At 39.7% G+C, this 5,990-nt stretch overlaps 1 pseudogene; it reads right to left on the bottom strand.

Annotated features, from left to right (window-relative positions):
- Window positions 1-2,505: 2,505 nt before the first annotated feature.
- Window positions 2,506-4,115, bottom strand: LOC147634519 (putative RING-H2 finger protein ATL69 pseudogene; annotated as a pseudogene).
- Between the last annotated feature and the right edge of the window lie 1,875 nt (window positions 4,116-5,990).

Genomic DNA, 5,990 nt, shown 5'->3' with positions numbered 1-5,990 from the left:
ATGTAGGGATAACTTTCTGCACTACTGAGACTCGGAAGTTGTCATACCTCTTCTTATGTGTTATTGCGTTAAATTACCATTTTCATTTTCAGGGTGCGCATTTGAGAAGACCTAATCAATTACACGCTCCTTGCTACAACACCATCTCTTACTTTAAGACCTTGGCATTGAAATATGAAGGAAAATCTTCTCATCTGAATACTGTTTTCTTGCCCCTCATGTACTCTACAGGCGTCGCTTAGCCATGTGTGTTTTTATAACTTGTTCAACACAAGTACTGATTGCATGAGTTTACATCCCAAAGCTCCTTTGCTTGTCCCTAACACGCTTCTATCTATATGGCCATGATAATAATCTTTAGTGTCGAGCTCAGCTGCTTTTACATTATACATACATTAACATACATACATAGAGATCCTTTTCGTCTTAGCTTCGGCACCTCACGGGGACATTCATAGGTAAAATGAAGATTAATCAAATGTTACACAAGTAGATCGAGTTTTACAAATGTATCAAATATTCTCATAAAATGATTGAATTTGGTAAGTAAAGAATCGAGCATTACCGTCCAAGAAGGTGACTAGAATGTAACTAATGGGGTGGATTTGCAACAAATTACACAAACCAAATTACGTGGCTAAAGTTGAATTTATAGTTTGAATCCTTGGAAAGATCTCCAAGGTCATGCTTGGTAGGTGTTAACCCCCAAAATAACCAACAAAATGTTAGCAACCACGTGAAGATAGGTGTCTGTAGACCTGTTGTCTATGTTTATGTTTTGTGAGAGAGAGAGAGAGAGAGGGGGTGCTGAAATTTGTGAGGAGAATCTTTAAATATATCTTTGTAAATATCGTCGTTATATGTACTATTGACATTAAAAAAACACACGTCTTTTGTTTATGTTTAAATAAAAAGATTCGTTTGAATATATCTTTATTATGTATCTCTCAACATTGAATTACTTTTTGTTAGACACCTTCACTAACTAAAACAAGGAATTTCTTTTACAAATGCAAGCCAATCATTACTCTCTTGTTTTTATAAGGAATTTACAGAAGAAATAAGTATGATCAATTCTTAAATCACATTCTTTTTTCCCAATTCTAAATGCACTCAATAGAGAATTATACGAAGATATCAGTGGTTTTTATATTATCATCATGAGTTTTAGTTAGCCAAGATATAGAATGCTACTAAGGCCTTCCTTAGCAGGTCAATAATTTAGAAGCTTAATTGAGTTGAAATAAGCTAAATGGTAAGTTAGGATTCCCATTTTCCCACCAACCAGGCTAAAACCTTGTTTATGTTGTATTTCTCTTTTCTCTCTCTCTCTTTTTTGTTTGTTGCATTAGCTTACATATGAGTTGTGAGTTTCCTATGTGATATAGGTTGTCATTATATTGGTATTTCATAAGTTCAACCATACAAGTAGTTCTACATGGATCATACCATTTGATTTGAGTATATGAAGGGCTCTATTTGGAGCTTATATGGTGCCAAGGATGTTAATACCACTTGGGCTAGAACCTGCTGGTCGGCTGAATCTGTGAAGATAGTCCATCTATTTTAGAAGATAGCCCTTGGGATACTGTTTCTTCCCTTTAAACAACACCGGAATTGCTAAGCATTAATCTCACCAAAGAAAACAATGAATACGAACCATAGTTTAGAGGATACTTTAATGCACACTTGCAACCAGACTATCTATGCTTCTTATCAAATTTCAATTAGGTTTTCTTATTAAAAAACGAAGAAAAATGTTGAGATCAAAACTTGTAGCAAGTTGTGATAATTGCAGTCTACATAGCAATCTACAAATTCCACAAAGCCAAGCTTGCAACTCAATATTGACAGCCGTGGGGTGTCATCATTCTTACCTAGAAAACATACTAAAGACCATTGATTTACAGACATTGGCCACAACTCGAAGTCTAAGGCAATGTGCTGTGTTAGGCAAAAAAATCATTCTAAATATCATGTTACATTTATGTAGAACGCCTTTCACAACTCCTTCATAGATCATAATTGCTTAACATTGGTCATGCTATTTGCATTTGTACAAGTGTATGGTCACAAGCTAATGTGCTACTCTAGTAAACACCTTGATTTTCTACAAGGTAAGCATGTAACTACCCATGGAGTTCTTGTTCTCAAAACTTTCAAGGGTGCATGGCAACACTTTCCCTTTGGTAAAAACAAGTTGAGAAGAAATTAAACCAAGTGAGATGCTAAACTAAGTATTAGAGTCATCACTCATGGGTTCCTTTGTCCAAAGAAAGAAGATTTAATACAATGCTTAAATTGGAACAAGGGACATGTATATCCATAACATGTGACATTCATTTTCTTTCAAAAACTTTGGGTGTTATTAGGTGCAAAAAGAAGCATTCTAAAAAATTCAGAATTTCTTTTAAAATCAGATCACCCAAACTCATATGAGGTGTAATCTCAACAGAAGTATGAATTCCAGAAAAACTCATTAAGATAAGCATCACCAAGGCATGCTTTGTGATCAATCCCGAGGCATGCTTTCATCACTACGTTACAAATGATCTTAAGAGCTATTTGCATCATGAACATTGATTTCAAGTATATCAAATGAGAGGTATGTGAGAAAAGAACATGGTCTTGCGTCTACAATGGGATGCGTTGAGGTACATGATGAGGAGGGTGGGGGAGAAAAGAGCATGGATCCATGTCACTCTGATAGGTGAGGTTGGGAATTGTGAGTGCTGAAGCTGGTTGGAATAATAATGGCGGCTGCACATTAATAGAGAGATGATGCCAATGCACGGATGATCCATGTATGGTGAACATTTTGGATGTATGAGGCAATGTTGTAAGGACTTATATATGGGTGCCAATGTCAAAGGTAAGAAAAGAGGGTTTTCCTTGTTGTGAGCCCATGAATAAGGTGTCATGGCAATGAACATTTTCTCACTAATGTGAAGAGAAGGTGGCCATGTAATGACACCCAAATAATTTGCAAGCTTTGAGATCAAAATAGACAGAGAGATGGGGTAATAAATAAGAGTCCTCACTCAACCTAGGGGGTTGCGAGCCAAAGGGATGAGCTCGGAGAGGGGGGTGGAGATGGGGGAGGGGAGAGGAGAGGATCGGCACACAGGGCAAGACGCGTGCAAGCGTAGCCAAGCGTCGATGCAGAGGGCGTGGAACACGTGGCCGCAATCGGGGAGCAGTCGGAGTGGCTCCCCATCACCATAGTCAGCCAAGCAGATGGAGCAAGAGGGGTCCTTCACACGTGTGGGAAGGGGCTCTTTCTTGCTGTACAGGATTTTGGGGTAGCTCTCGAGGGTCTCTTCATCTAAGCCCCCGGTCACACTGGCCTCTTGTTGGTGTATCACCACAACTGTGCCTTCCCCCCTCGGAGGCGGCCTCCTCTGCGTGCTTCCTCCCCTTCCCGCAAACAGCCTCAGACACACCAGCATCATTGTGCATATAAATACCATCATGCCCACTGCTATGGCTATCCCATAGCCCAACCCCACCCTGTTCATGCTGCTCAACATCCCCCCATTTGCCATTGCAGCCGACGTGCTGTTGTCGCCCATTTTGGCTCCCTTTTGTCATATCCCACTAATCACAATCGCCCACTTCCTTAATCACGATCACTATGCTCAACACAATCTACCAATCATCATTGCCCACTTCCTAATCCTCTGTGCTTATGCTAAACACAACCGCCCTCCACTCTTAATCCCTCATTTTGAAGTTCCTGATGATGAGCTTGCCTTCAGCCCCGCTTCCTTAATCACAATCACTATGCTCAACACAATCTACCAATCATAATTGCCCACTTCCTAATCCTCTGTGCTTATGCTAAACACAATCGCCCTCCACTGTTAATCCCTCATTTCGAAGTTCTTGATGATGAGCTTGCCTCAGCCCATTCAAGGTGAGCTTCAACAGACTAAAACAAGGTACACCGTTAATCCTTCTGGTTTACTGCAAGTCCCTAGCTTGGATGCTCTCCATCACATTCTAGACCATCGCCCACTACCTGAATTTCGATAAGATTGCCTCTCTACTTGATCATCCTCGCTAATACCCCACTATCAATTCCGATGCCCTTTGATTAACCCTAAACTTATACGTTATAAGGCACCCAGCTTGCCGTGTGGACAGCCATGCTGCGCCCCAAGTTAAGGGTTGACATCCATGAATCTCCCTCGTTATGGAATAATTTAAGAATAAAGAAGAATCCAAGCGCCACCCTTTGCGCGCCTCTTTCCCCATTTTCTTGTTTCTAATGTACTAAAGTCAACCCTCTTCCCCCCTCCATCTACAATGCTTCCTAGAATACTCCAAATGCCCCCAAAAGTCTTACCCTCAGGCAAGATTTCCCCAACATTTGTCACCCCAAAGGTGCCATCTCATCCCAAAGGTGCCAACTTCTTTAGCTTATGTTGTGTATCCTTCATCACTCCCAACATCATTGCACATGACACACTTATCCCAACCCACTTGCCCTTTACAACTCTCCAAACATGCATCTCCATCATGCTTCATTGAAGCCACCCATCCATGTGTCTCGACCCCAAATGTATGGCCTCTAAGAACTCAAGTACCATCAAAAGTCCCCAAAAGTGGTTTAACTCCTTTGGAGCAATATTCTTCATGTTTCTTTTCCTGAGAATTCGCGCGGTTTTAGTCCATACACAGGAAATGTTGCATGGCATGGTCCTAATTGCAAACAGCCCATAAAAACAACATGTTTTCGAATTAGTCAAAAGAGGACATATCTTGACTTACAACAAATTTTCCTTTAAAAATCTACACATTCTAATTGAATTCTTATAAAACCCTAGAACTTAATTTGTTTTTCTATGCGTGATTTCATGATGTGCCATTCTTTATCTATTGTTAATTTTCCTTGACTTTAATGTACACCACATGACCATACCCTTCCCAATGAAAATGAATTAATGTATGTGCTTGTTGTAAACAAATCTTGAATGTTGTGTCAATTATATGTGGTGACTTGCCACTCCCTAAACAAAGCTTCCATCATGTAATTTTATGGAGTATTTAAATTCACTAAAATCATGTTATTCTTGTAATTCAACCTTTTTTGTTGTGTGGAAAGTGTAACAACCTCACATGTCTTAGATTTGTTGCATCTTCACCATGATAAGAAATCTTGGTGTTAACATAATTTTAATTTGGTTCTCAACTCTCTCTCTCTCTCTCTCTCTCTCTCTCTCTCTCTCTCTCTCTCTCTCTCTCTCTCTCTCTCTCTCTCTCTCTCTCTTCAACTTCTTCACGACGGTTTCCAGAATACTCGATAACAAGCAAATGCATTAAACCCCTTCCATAAGGGAGGAGATAAAAGCCCCCCCTGGACACTATAGGACCATCATGGTTGGATCTTCCCTTGCCAAACTATATGGAGTTGTTCTTGAAAACAAAATCAACAATTAGGCTGAGGGTCAAGGCAAGAGAGCCGAGGGGAAACATGGCTTTCAAATAGTGACACAACACTACAAATATTGCTAATGCCATTTTGAGGTTAGATTTTGTAATCCTTTGTCATGCTATATTTATTATGTAATGATTCCAAGGCTTTTGTAATATTTATGATGTAATAAGTCCAAGAATTTTGTCAAGATTCTAGATTTTGACTCCAATGGATCTATGTAAAAGACTAATGTTATGAAGCCTTTGTCTTTTAAAGTCTTTTTAATGGATGTCTATCCAAATGTGAAACCATGGGCTTAGTATATGAGTGGTTTTTTAACCACTTATTATAACTAGAGCCATACATATGGTAGTGATGTGCGGACGTAGGCTAATAATGGGCCGGGGTACTTTTTCCCTCCTTAGGAGATTTCCCCCCTTCCCCACCCCCCCTGAGTGCAGTGTACAGACATGACCGTCATTATCTTGGATATTGCATCTTTGAGCTTATCATCAACAACTTCAACATCATCGTCATCATTGTCATCAATATTTATGCATTCCTGCTACTC

The sequence above is a fragment of the Cibotium barometz genome, chromosome 10 (genome assembly GCF_041138505.1).
Source record: "Cibotium barometz isolate CiBa-2024 chromosome 10, ASM4113850v1, whole genome shotgun sequence".
Lineage (NCBI taxonomy): Eukaryota > Viridiplantae > Streptophyta > Polypodiopsida > Cyatheales > Cibotiaceae > Cibotium > Cibotium barometz.
The sequence above is the reverse complement of the archived record's forward strand: the minus strand, read 5'-3'. Positions and strand labels throughout refer to the sequence as shown.